Source organism: Halichoerus grypus, chromosome 5 (genome assembly GCF_964656455.1).
Source record: "Halichoerus grypus chromosome 5, mHalGry1.hap1.1, whole genome shotgun sequence".
In the NCBI taxonomy this organism is placed as follows: Eukaryota; Metazoa; Chordata; class Mammalia; order Carnivora; family Phocidae; genus Halichoerus; species Halichoerus grypus.
Genome location: NC_135716.1, coordinates 171003835 through 171017912, shown reverse-complemented (window position 1 = coordinate 171017912; position 14078 = coordinate 171003835).

The window sequence follows — 14078 nt, the reverse complement described above, 5'->3', positions numbered from 1 at the left end:
TCCCAGGTGTGGCGTGCCTCGTTCAGAGCTGGTGTTCAGGGAGCAAGGGTCTCTTTGTCCCCTGTACCCATCAGAGTCCTTGGCACAGAGTAGGACCTCAGCATTTGTTTGGCCCTCAGTCTCGAGCACATGGCAGTCATCTCTAAACATTAAATCAATTAATCACTTTGTCCTCAGTCCCAGGCACAGAGCCTGAAACAAATGAGGTGCTTGATATTTGCTAAAGAATTGATACATTCCTGATCTCCTGTGCCTAACGTGGGGCTGCCACATGGTAAATGCTGGATGAGTGTCTGTTGACAGACCAACTGATTGATAACGAATGAATGAATGAATGAATGAATGTCACTGGTCTTTTCCAGTAGCATGGCCTTCTGGATCCCCAGAATCCCATCCTGAGGGTGACTAGAAGAAATAAGATTTCAAGGAGGGGTCCCAGCATGGAGGGTCTAGGGCTGGAGGAGACGTGTGGAGCTCCTGCTCCCACCCTAGGGCCAGACTTGAGAAAGTGGAACATCTGCTTCCAGGTTCATGGCTTCAGGGTTTCCTGGGCTGGAGCATCCAGGCTGAGTAGAAGAGTCACAGGTGACATCTTCTGATATTTGCCCAGCCCTGATTCTCAGGGTGGGGAAGCTGCACAGAGAGAGGAAACTGGTCTCCCTAGTGCCCTCCCAAGACTGTTTTGATGGAGATTCATCTCTCGGTAATGCAAGGCTGGGTGATTAATCTCATTTTGCAAATGTGGAAACTAAAGCTCAGAGAGGGGAAGTGCTTCTTCTGAAGTCACACAGCAAGTTAGTGGCTGAGTCGGAATTTGAACACAGGGGTTCTGTGTTCTTTCCTCTGCTCCCTGCTGCTCCCCAGCCCCATCCCTGAGCCTCTGATCTCCCACACCCTCTCCCACTAGCATGTCAACTCCATGAGGGCAGGGATCTTTTCTGTGTTCACTGATGTCTTGCTAGTCCCTGGGACTGGGCAGGCAAATTACAGAATTTGCAATAAAGCCTCATTGAATAATGTGTGAATGAAGAGCCCCATGCCCACCTGTGAGAGCAAGAGCATAACAACCTCCTTAGCACCTCCCACTCATGATGTTCCTACTGTATGTGTCAGGGGCTGGCGGTTCTCCAGTCTTCCGACAGTCCTGTGGAGACCGAGTGAGTACTGTCCTCATTTTCAGCCAAAGAGCCTGAGTTGAGAGAGGTGACTTGGCTTGCCCCAGGTCGCACGGCTAGGGAGTGGTAGAGTCAGGATCAGGATTCCAACCCAGTTCATTCTGTATCTGAACCCTGTGCCCATACCCACTGGCCACCTGCCCTCTGCACCCCTGGCTTGAAGCTAAGCCCACCCAGCTGCCCACCCACCAGCTCCAGTTAAGCCTGGCCCCTGGAATGATGGCTCCCCAGCCCCAGGCAACCTTCAGGGTGGCCTCCTGGGGCTGGAGCCACAGCCGTGACAGGGAGACCAAGAAAGACCAGGCCCAGGGGGAGCGAGGCTAGGCCCTGGGCCGCTCCCTGCCCACTCCACCTGCCAGGGGTCTCATCAGTGCCAGCAGAGGCCTCTCCATGAGACAAGGTTGACATTTCCTACACAGCCTGCCACGGGCTGCCTGTGTCTCCCAGGAAGGGGCTCTGGTGGGAGGGGGTATGGCGTGAAAGGCAGGCATGACAGCCAGACCCCGGAGACTGGCCCAGTGTGCCCTCTTTCTCCAAGTGCTTGACGAAGAAAGCAGATAAAGCTCCAGCCCCACGCTAAAGGCTCGCCAGAGTAGCTGTCGGCACTTAGGGCTCATGTGTTCCAGGCCCTGCACTGAGCACTTCACGTGCATCCTCTCCTTTGCCCTCACAGCTACACATAAAGGAGGCCTAAGGAATAGCCCCATTTTATAGTTAGGGAAACTGAGACTCAGAGATGTGAAATCGATTGCCTAAGTTCACACAAACAGAGCAGCCGATGCAAGACCAAGTTCTGTTTGACCCCAAGCTCTCACCCTTAAATTCCACTTTCAAGAGCCTCAGTTGAAAAATGTAAGCCACATAAACTTGGCCCCTGGTTTCAGGAAACCTCCTCCGGCAGCTTAATGAGGCTGGGGAGTTAAAAGACACAGAGTCAATTCTGCTTCTACCATGGACTCCCCCGCTGTGTGAGCTTGGGCAAGCCACTTAACCCCTCTGATCTCCAGCTGTGACATCCTCAAAATGGAGATTTGTGCACCCATGTCTAAGGGATCATCCTGCTCACTGGATCCCCAGAGGCCCCTCCACCTGCCTCTCTGATTTCCTGGGCTCAGGAAGGCTTTCATATGGAGAAGGAGGAGGGGGCCTGTGGCAATGAGTCTCAGGGAAAACAAACAGCACGGTCTGTGAGAAGGTCCCCAAATGTGGAGTGGGACAGAACCAGTCAAACCCTCATTAGGGATCTGACGACCAGAGAGAAGTGACTTGCCCAAGGTCACACAGCACATTAACATCCAGGAAAGGATTCTCAGGCCAGCACCTTCCCCCATGCAGCTGCCACGTCAGTAAAAATGTTCAAAGAAATTTAAAAGCTTTACCTTTGGCCCTTCGTTTTTTTCTTTTTAAAAATCTTTATTCCTTTTTTCTTTGAAGAGAATAAAACATTGGGGTTCTTGAAAACTCTTTTTTTCCCCATCCTTTTAAACAAAAAATAAGCAAAATCAGTCTAGAAGACCCTGAGACAGAGATGGCATGTGGGCTTCCTCTGCCCGCCTCCTCCCCCCCCCCCCACCGAGACCCGGCGGCTGTCTCCCGGAGTCCCTGGCGGCTGGCACCATCGTGGAAAGGCCCGGCGGGGGTACTTTCTGGACCAGCTGCTGCATAAGCAGCTAGCAACTTCAGACAGACTGGAAAATCAGGCGCCACTTCAAAGGCTCAATGACAGGCGGCATCGGAGGTAGGAGCATGGAGGTGGCCTCCCCTGACGACCAGCTATGAAGGGGAGGCACTGAGAAACAGCCAACAGAAGGACAGGCACCACCTTTCCCCACCAGCGAGGAAGCTCTTACAATATTTGTCAACCCCTGAGTTCCAGGGGGTGGATGGGCCCGCCTGGGCGTGGGGGCAGGAGACCAGAGCACAGGCCCAGGGTCTGGGACAAGGGGACCTGACCCCTCCCAGAGCCAGGCTTCACCTGCAGAGCTGCGGGTGTTGGGCAGAGGGTGGGCGCCTGGGAGCCCAGCACAGCCCTGCCTGGCTGAGATGGAGGAGCATGAGAGGCCCGGCGCACTCACCAAGCCCCCACCGCATCTGCCAGGCCGCGAGCTGGCCACAGCAAACCTTGAGGCCCCGCGGTTCCTCTCTCACTTTGCGGATGAAAGAATGGGGCGCTAGAAAGGATGGGGCGTGTGCACAGGTGCGTGCACAGGGGTGTGCATGTGCATGCATGTATGTGCGCGTGTGTGGGCGTGCATGCTCCCACACACAGGTCTTTAGCACCACGTCTTTCGTATCACACCTTGCTAGTATTCCCCGATTGCTCACCCCACCTCAGGGCCCCTCTCACCCTCACTTCCCTCTCTCCTCCCTCCCCCTCTTCAGAAACAACCCAGGTTCCAGACCCAGCCCATCACTCCCAGGCCCTGTGACCTCGGACAAGGGACGTCATCTCTCCAAGCTTCAGCTTCCTGTCTGTGAAATGGGACACATGGCTGCGCCTTCAAAGAGTGGTAGAGATAAGTAAAGCTCGAGCTGGCCGCCACAAGCCCCTGGCATCCGCAGGCCCTTCCTCTCAACCTTCCGACCGCCAACCTCTTCTCTCCTCCTTCCAAGCCCTCTCTGTGCCTCTGTTTCCCCATCTGTAATACAGGGATGACACTACCTATCTCCAAGCCTCGTGGGAAAGAGTAGGAAAGATACATGGCGGCAGGGCCTGTGGTTTCATCACGTGCTGGCTGCCTTCCTCGTCATCCTCATGTCTTAACATTGGCACATAAAAGTGAGTTGTTGTTACTGAATGGAAGGGGGCATTTGTGTGTGTGTGTGTGTCTGTGTGTCTGTGTGCACGTGCAAGTGGCTTATTACATAGGTATACATCCATGAAACCACCACTCAAAAATGTAGAGCATCCCCAGAATCCCAAAATGTTTTCTCCCAGCCCACACCTCCCCCTACCACCAGAGCTAACCACTTTTCTGGATATAGCCCAAGTTTTAGTCTAGAAAATCTACTGGGTTAGACTGCACGCAGGAGACTGGATGGGACAGGCAAAGGTGAAGTGGGGTGAGGGGTTGGGGGGCACCAGGGCACAGGTACCCGGGCAGGGATAGAGCAGAGATTGCATTCGAGGTGGGGTGGTAGGAAAATGCTGGCTGTCAGAGAAGGCCCCTGAGCCTGGGGTCTCAGGGGACCCCTTCTCCAGGAGCCTCCTGCTGCCTGAGGGAGAGACAGGAAGCGTGCATGGTGGCTTGCGGTCACGTGCATCTGGGGACTCTGGGCTGGGCTGGCCCAGCAGAGCCAGAAACGTGGGCAGCTGCTGCCCCTGGGCCTTTGATGTGACAGAGATGGAGACACACACACGCCCGACAATTAATTAATTGTGACTTTCACCGTGCAGGGGCCGCTTCCTATTGATCTCTGCCGATCTGGAGTGAGAGAGACAATTAGGAGGGAGCACGGTGGCGGCAGCTAATTACCCACAGAATGAAAACCGTGCCTTCCAATTTATTAAACTTTTATCACAAAAATAACTGAGCCGCCCCCTCCTGCTGAGAAGCAAAGGGGGGTGCTCTGGAGGGGCACCCCCAGTTAGCCTTTCCCAGATGTTGCAAGTGCTAGGAGGTCCGAACCGCCTCCTTGCAGCAGAAGACCCTGCACACGTGAGCTCTGGGAAACAGCCGGGAGAGGGGGGCCGCCACGTCACCGAAACCAGCCCCGGGGGCTGCAGCCCGTGTTCGGAGCAAAATCAGGCGGCAGGCCCGATGAAATCAGGCAGAGGCCTTCAAGGAATCCGTAGGCTTAGATGAGGCCTGGGAATGTCCAAGTCAAGCTGCAAAGGCTCCCGGCGCCCACCCGGCCCCCCCGTCAGGTGCCAGAGGCTGCCTGGTGTGCAAGTAGGGCCAAGGGGTCCTGCAGCCCCCGGTTCAAACCTCAGCCAGGCCTCCTAGGATTTTTGCTGCCTACCACTATTCAGTGTCTGCCCTGGACAGACTGCCACTCCCATTTTACAGATGTAGAAACAAAGCTCAGAGGCAAAGTGCTCGCTCCAGCCCATACAGCAGCCTGTGCTAAAGCCCCGGGGGAAGCTCCGCTCTCCTAGTCTTTCAGCAGGTGGTCTGGGGCAAGGGACACCGTCTCCCAGAGCCCCCACTTCCTCATCTGTAGACTGGGAAGGACTATGCAGAGAAGTTGTGACAGATATTAGAAAACGAAGCAAACGAAACCCTGCCTGTCCTGCTGCAGGGCTAACTGCCGCTGCCCTCTGCAACAGGGAAACTGAGCCTGAGACGGCATCACTGGCTCTAGGCGCCCCCGCAGGCTGCACAGGGGACAGGGGACTGCCAGCCAGCGCGCTTTCTGCTCCAGAGACGTCTCTAAGTTCAGACCTGGCTCTGCATCTTGCTGACGTCTATGGGGGACGCTGAGCGAGTTACCCACTGGCAGGACCCTGATGCCCTTAGATGTGCCCAGCTTTGGGACGCTGCTGATGAGCGTCCTCCCACGGAGCCAGCCCACAGCCCCACGAAGCAGGCAGGATAGTGCCTGCTAGAGACGAAGATGCCAACACCCCGGGGAGGCGGGGAGGAGGCCGAGGCAGCATGAACGAGCCCGGGGGGAGCACCCGGCCTCTAGGCTCTCAAGCCGGGCCCTCTCTCGGTGTAGCTGGTACCCCGGCCTGGCTCTCGGGAATGGCAGACCCCACGGCCCAGGCTGGCCCCAGAGGCCAACACACAAGCTCTGCTTCCTCTCCGCCCCACCGGGTCAGGCCAGCCTCTGGAAAGCCCCCTGCAGCCCTAGTTCCTGTGGGAGCTGGTGAGAACGAAGCCGAGGTGCTTATCCCGCCAGCCCCTCCCCCACCAGCGTGTCCCAGCAACTGCCTGGAGCCATGGGGCTGCAGAAATCGAGCAGGGGATCCCCAGAGAGGGCTGCTCAGAAGCCCCTGTCACAGGGGAGGCCATGGCTGAGCCAGGGGTCACTTGCCCTGCTTCCCCCGTGCCTGCACCCCAAGCCCCCCAGTAATGCCCATGACAGCCTTGCAGTGAGGGCAATGGGAAACGTGTTCTTCGTGTTGCGGAGGAGACAGGGAGACTCCCGGGGGCAAAGCAGGTCTCTCAAGGCAACCCGGGCACCTGCTGACTTTGAACACGAGCTCCTTCTGCAGGCTCAGCCCTCCCATTAATTCGGCCACAGTTCCCTGAGCAAGCACTATATATTTCTTGAATAAAAAATATCTGGTGTTTCCTAAGCACTTGCTAGATGCTTGGCACTGTTCTAAAGACATTACCACGTTGACTTCATTCCTCCTCAGCACAGTCATGTGAGGGGGCTTCTCTTACTACCCCCAGGTTACAGATGGGGTCGCTGAGGGGCGGAGGAGTGGGGAATAAAGTAACTTGCCCCGTATCACACAGCTAGGGAGGGGCAGGGGCAGGATGTGAACCCAGGCGGCTAGGCTGCTTCTCTGGCAAGTGAGTGGGGGTGAGGGAAGCGAGCGGGAGGAAAGGGTGGGGGAGGTGCACGTACATGCCGCGCACTGCAAGCCGGGAGAAGGTGACTCCAGCCTGCCCTGCCCTCCAGGATTCAGTCTGCTGGGGTTTCTATGCGGCTCAAGGAATTCAATGTCCGTTATGATCCTTCCTGACCCGTCATGGGGCCCAGTCACAAGGACCCTCCAATTGAGGCATTCCTCCCCCCAATAAGAGGTCTCTTACCTGGGGATCAGGGGCTATGCCGAACAGAAAGGGGAGTCTGTGTCCCCTGTCCCCCTGCCTCTGCCCTGCCCCATTTCTCCCTGGGGATGACAGAGCTAATGGGAACTTGGTTATGCCTGGGCCCCCTTTTCAATCAGGTGTTCTCATGGGCGAGCTCCTGGGGTGCAGCCAGGCCTCAGATCCCCATCAATAAAGCAAGATGAGGCCGCCGGTGCTCTTACCCACAATTTCCTCCCTGCGCACCTCCCTTCAGTCTGGGGGTGGCCGGCTCCCGAGGGCCCTCCCACCTGTCCCTCCCCACGGCTTGCTCGTTTCTAAGTCCCACTCAGAAAAGAAGTACTGGACTGATGGCTCTGCTGCTTTTTCTAGCTTGAAAAGACAGAGTGTGGCAAGACCCAGCAAGCCACACTGCTTCTAATGTGTCACACGGGTACGTTAAAACCCTAAGATTCATTGGTCACTTAAGCTGGACGTATTTTGGAAGGGGATTCTCATTTTTGCTTTTCTTCAAGGGGACATTATCTCCACAATATTTAAAGGAAATTCCCAATTCTGGAAGAGAGGGTGTAGGGGAGACCAGGCACTGATAGCGTAATCAGAGACTCGAGCACGGGACAGATGGGGGGTCGGATGCTGTAGGGGTAGGAGAAGGCCACGGAGGGTAGAGAGTGCTTCCTGGAGGGCTGGTTAATTTGAGATGAGCCTTGGGGAATGGGTGGATTTGGACCATGGAGATAGTGTAGAAGGCAGGCCAGGAGGAGAGGAACTGACTGATAGGAAGGGCATGGAGCTGACGGGACAGCAAGACAGCCAGCGCGCTGTAGGCTGGGTGGGGGTCTGGCTCCTGGATCGCTGGGAACTCTGGATCCTGGCAAAGCCCTCCGAGTGGCCCCTGAGGCCGTGGTAGCAGCGGGGTCTCATGCGAGAAGAGACCCTAGCGGATACTGGTACACCCATTTTTGTGGCAGCAGTATTCAATAGCCCAAAGGTGCAGGCAACTCAAATGTCCAAAAACGAATGAACAAATAAATAAAATGTGAAATATACACACAAAGAAATATTATTCACCTTTAAGAAGGAAGAAAATTCTGACACCTGCTACATGGAGGAAACGCGAGGGCTTCACGCTAAGTGAAATAAGCCAGACAAAAAAGGACAAATGGTGCATGATTCCACGTATCCGAGGTCCCTAGAGTCGTCAGGTTCATAGAGACAGAAGGTGGACTAGTGGTTGCCAGGGGCTGGGGGAGGGGAAAGATGGACTTAGTGTTTAATGAGGACAGAGTTTCCGTGTGGGAGGATGGTAACCATTCTGGAGACGGACGGTAGTGATGACCACACAACACCGCAACTGTAACTAATGCCACTACACGGTACCCTTAAAAATGATTTAAATGGTAAACATTTTTTCTGTATATTTTGCCACAATAAGAAAACAGTGGGATCTCAAAGGTCAGGCATCGAAAGAGTGGGAGAGGCGGTCAAGCCAGAGGGAGTAGTGAGGCTCCAGGTCTGAGGATATAAATCCTAACCCCAGAAAGGCTCTGGTGAAAGGCACGCCCAGCATACGTTGCACGCTCAGGCACTTCTAGCTGTGTGCTTTAAGCAAGTCACTGGCCCTCTCTGAGCCTCCTTTATCTCATCTGTAAAGCAGAGATAATTCTAGTTATTTCAATTCTCTTGCAGGGTTTTTGCAAAGGCCAAACGGGGCTGTAATAACAGCTGTTTATTGAGCAACTGCTACAGCCAGGCACTGAGTAAAGCACTCTACGTGTATTAACTTGTTCGATTCTCATGACAACCCTATGAAGATGGACTTTTATTGTCCCCATTTTTACAGATGAGAAAACCAAGCCTTTAGGAGGGAAAATGCCTGCCTGGCATTATTCAGTGGAAAGTGGAAGAAGTAGGACTCAGACCTGAGTCATGAGGAGAGCCTATGAATACCTGGGAGGGAGTCACTGCTGCTGCCTCCTTCCTCCAACCCCTCCCCCTCCTCCAAGGAGTCCCCCAAGATTCCTGCCCTGGGGTGACTCTTGTCTTACCTATTGGGAGCTCCCACCTCTGGTTTCTGGGTGTCTCTGGCACCCCATGAGCTGCTCACTTTGGAAGTTATTTGCGTCTGCCTCCCCCAACAGAACGTAAGCTCTCCAAAGGTGGGTCCGGGCATTTTTCATTGTAGAATCCCGGGTGCTCAGCCTGGATGGCACAGAACTGATGGAAGCCTGGGCAGTGGTGGAGGCTCAGGCCGAGGACAGGACCCTGGACAGCTCAGGAGAGATGAGCCACCTGAAGCATCCTGTGAGGGCGTTGTCATGACAATGACAGCCCTGGAAATGGAGAGGAGGAGGGCGGTGACTAAGACTATGAGGTTGGCAATCATATCAGTGTCAGGCCCATCGGTCAGGATAAGTAAGTTACGCTGTAGCGACAGCCCACACCTCAGTGGCTTAACAACACCAGGGTTTACTCATCCCTCCTATAAAGTCTGCTGTGACCCAGACGACCCTCTGGGACAGTTGTCCTCCATGAAGGCACTCAGCAAGCCCAGCCACTTAGAGCCTGGGGCTCCGCCATCACAACAGGAGGTCTCTACAATAGCAGCAGGGCAAGAGCGTGTTGGCAGATCCATTCCACCGGTGTCACTCTGCTCAGCGTCATTGCACGAACTAGTCCAGACCCCACCTAGCTGCAAGGATGGGCAGGGGAAGTGCAGCTCACCCGTGTCCCAGGTGTGCAGGAGCTCTTACTATCTCACAAGTGACAAACATTTCACGTATCACACCTAGGACGATTCCTGAGCACACACAGTCCTGGGAGAGTCAGTAGAGAAGAAACCAAGGCCTTGGACCCTGGAGTCAGATCTGGGTTCAAATCCCAGTCCCACCACCAAACAAGTGATAGCCTGGCTCCACAGGTGGTGAGCTCCCCATCACAAGAAGTATACAAGTAGAACCTGGACGACCACTTTGGTCGTCATCATCATCATCATTGTACATTAATGTGTGATATCTCCCAGAAGATACCTACATTTGATTTACTTGTAAATTGTTTTATTGAGGTCAATTTTATATACAGTGAAATGCATATAACTTAAATGTACCATCTGATGAATTCTGACAAAGGGATACATCTGAGTAACTGACACTTCAGTTAGGGATATAAAATATTTCTATGACCCAGAACATGTGCTCATGCCCTCCGCCCCTGCAGCCTAAGAGTGCAATGCTGAACGCTGAGGGAAGTTGACTCAACAGAAGTAGAGGGCCAGCAGGACCTGGACAAGGGGAGGGGAGTGAGATGCCTGCCTGGGGCAGAGCAGTGTAAGCAGGTGCTCACTCCCGGGGTCGATTCTGCACACGCACAACCTGAGAGTGAATGCCTCCGGAAATTTGGCTCCCAGGGAGCTTCACTGTCTTACCGTGGCCCCGGTGCAGAATTTCAGGCAAGCCAGGAGACATACGTGCCTGGGAGCAGGAGGCCATTCCTGAAGCCTTTCACATCTTATATCACAAGGCTGACCGTACCCCTGAAAGGCAGACCAGGTGGTGATGAGCCCCCAAGGGGACTGGGCCTTGACCAGGTAGCACATGGCCACAGGGTTGTTATGGGCCAATCTTGATACTCCTATTTCTCCTATTTGTGGAACACCTACTAAGCCCCAGACCACGTTAGGCACTTTATGTATTGTCCAGCTCTCAGTACAAGCCTAAATTGTATGTATTTTTATCCCCATCTTTCAGCGAGGAAACTGAGGCTCAGGAGTGTGCAAGTGACTTGCCCAAGTCACATAGGTGAGGACCAGTGGGCTCAGACTCAAAGCGAGTCCTCTCTGAGCTCTGAGCCTATTCCCCAACCCCACCCCCTGCAGCCTCCCCACAATGCTCCAGACACAGGGACTGCAGGTGCACTGGGGAACCCAGAAGGTGCACCCCCACTCCTATTCTGACCCCTCCAGCCCCCCTCAACCTGAGGGATGGGGTCTCGGGAGCAGGGACCACTGTTCCCAGAGCCTGTCCCTCCTCGGCAGCCAGCGCTTGAGGCTCTGGCGGCCTTTCCCAGCAGCCCAGAGAGGTTGGTTTGCATACTACGGGTGTCATTTGCATACTACTTAGGAAAAGCCTTCGCTTTTCCCACCTGCAGCAAACTCCAGGCTGATTAGTTCTCCCCACACTGGAGAGTTAATTACTCTCCCGAGTAGACCGGGTGTTTATTTGTAATCAGCAGAGGGCTGGAAGAGGGGAGGAAACAGGGCAGAAGCAGCTGTTGTTAGCCTGGATTCTGGAGCAGCTCTGCAGGTGGAAAGATGAGTGTGAGCTGGAGCACTCCAGACCCTCACTCAGTCCCGGCTCTGTGTTGGGGCTTGCCATGTGACCCTGGGTGTGCCCTGGCTCAGGGAAAGGAGGAGGGATGATTGCTGATTGGACCTGAGCTCAGGGGGGTGTGGGACAATTGCCCCCAGTGAGCAGCTGGTGGGACAGAGACCGGGCTCAGAACATCACAATGAAGAAATGCCCAGAACCCAGGAGCCTGGGAAGGGAAGGGACTGGGACAGGACCTTCCAGGACCACCCAAGGGTGGGGCTGCTGGGTGGAGTCCTGGCCCCAGAGACTGGAGAGTGGACCGGCTCTGCTGTGTGACACCAGGAACCCACTGCCCTCTCTGAGCCTTGGTCTTCCCATCAGGGGGGCTAACAGCCTGGCCAGGAATCATGTGAGCCACGCAGGGCTGTGAAAAACGTAAATCTCTACTCAAAGGTAAGACATATTTCTGGATTCCCAGGTTGGAAATGGTCTCAGCCTCAGGGGAGATTAGTGACCTTCCCTCCCTCCTCCTCCCACCCAACATATCAGGACTTGCCCCCCTCTCCTACACCATCGAGGCGTTTCTAGACCCTTCTGCCCCTGGTCTCTACTTGTAAGATGCAGAATGGTCATGTCCAAAGGGCCAGGGTGGCCCAAACAATGTGTCAAGGTTGGAAAGATTCTCAGTTGCTGTCAGAGCTCCAGAAAGGTGCTGAGCTGCCTCCCGCGTGAGATCCCCCGGAGCACCTATGATAAACCCAGCAGGCAGGGGTTCTAAAGCAGTAGAGAGGGGAGCAGCCGGGGCAGTGGTGTCCCAGTGACTCTGACCCAAGGGAACCATTGCTTTGGTTCAACTCCTCCCTCTTTTTCACAGATGGAGAGACTGAGGCCCAGAAAGGTGATTAGTCTGACCACACCCAGCAGAGCTGGAAATAGAACACAAGTCCCCTGCTTCCAGCCCACTGGGGACTCTTCTGATGAAAGTCTGGGGCAGGGAGAGATCCCCCAGAGGACAGCCTGTGATGGCAGTGATGTAGGGGTCATGGTGGGGAAACCTGGCTGGGGTCCTTGGCTCACCCACAAGAGCAATAACTGGGACCCTAGGTGGGGACAAAGGCCCATATTCACCCGGGAGGCAGAGAGGAGCCATCCCTTCAGTCCACCCTTCCATCCCAAGTTAGGCTTCCTAGTGACTCAGGGACATGTGGGACAACCGCTATCGGGCTGTGTGACCTCTGTAGGTTGCCAGAGAAAATAGAGGACAAATAATTTTTTTAATACAAGTATATCCCATGCATACTGATGTTTATCTGAATTCAAATTTAACTGGACATCCTATATTTTTATTTGTTAAATCTGGCAACCCTAGACCCATGAGCAAGTCACTTCACCTCTCTGAACCCCAATTTCTTTACCTTTGAAAATGAATGAAAATTCTACCCTATGAGGATACCGTGTAAATTAAATGGGATGATATATGTAAAATGCCCAACCCAGGGGAGATCGCCTTCACAGGGCCCATAGCCCTTTCATGCTCCTCTCCCTTTCAGAGTCCCTGTTTTAGACCCCCCCACCCCCACACCGCCAGTGGACCACCTTCAGAAAGGTTTTCAATATGATAGAAATACCTCTACCACCGACTGGCTGTGTGACCTTATGAGAATCACCCTCTCTGAGCCTTGGTTGTCTTGTATTAAGCACTGGTAGCAAGCCTAGTGGTTGGGCTTACTAAGGAGTGATGGTTAACATCTTGCAAATGCACCAAGACACAGCTCCAATTTTAAAACACCCCAAGACAGCAGTGCTTACTCCATGGAAAGAATGGGTAACTGGAATTTCAGGCCAAGTGAGGGGCAGATCAGGGAGATCATTTCTGCATGGTGGCGGCGGCGGGGCGGGCGGGGGGGCGTGTTTCCCTTGCGTCTGTGTGAGCTCCTTGGAAGTGGGCATCATTCTGACCTTCAAGGTGTCACGTTTCCCAGCTATGGTGTCCCGATAGCCCTCAGAACCCACGGCAGGGCCACCCCAAATCAGAGGCAATCTGTCCTTGCACTCTCCCACCGCCTGTTCAGTTTGTGTCCTTAATTCTGTTAATACTCTTAATCTTTTTACATCTCACCCACCTGCATGCTTGGCAGCTTCCATTAGCGCCTTTCCCGCTAGATCTGCCTGTTGGGAACTTCTCCTGGGGCTCCACCTGACCCCTGGAAGGAAGGAAAGAAGGTGTGGCTGCTTCCCTCTGGGTGTCCGGGATGCCGGGCTTCAGCAGGCCCCAGCAGTTACAGGGGGCTTGTTTTCTTCCTATTTTTCTTCACCTTCCCCCAGTGAAATTGCTTTTGCCTTCTTTTGTTTTCCTTTTACATTTTCTTTCCCAAACTTCTCAACTAGAACTGTACCCAGGTGCCCTGACTGGCAGGTAGGGGAAAGAGGAGAAGACAGGACATTTGCTAAGTGCCTACCTGGCACCAGGGACAAGTCACACAGATCCGAAGCCTCGTCACAGTTGGAAGGGTCAGTTGTCACCCCCAAACAGAAGTTCTCTCATGCAAGAGCACACAGCAAACGGAAGGCGGATGCTGAATTTGAACCCATGCTGCCTCTCATCTCCCCAACAAATTATTTGTTGTTTACAATCCCCTCCATTTTTCATAAAACAATCCCCTAAAGCGCTTTTATCTGCCGAGAGAGGCAAAGAATAAAGACTGTGAGCTGAAGACATGTGGCAGGCTCTGACAGCTCCCTCCCCAATTCCCAACCCACCCTGCCAACCTTGCCAACAAGAACCCTGATCTTATTGGGTGGTGAAGAAGGCCCAAGAGGCAGGGAAGGATTTAGCCCCAAAGAAGAAAGACCTGTGATTAAGACAATCTCCATAATAAAGAGCAAGG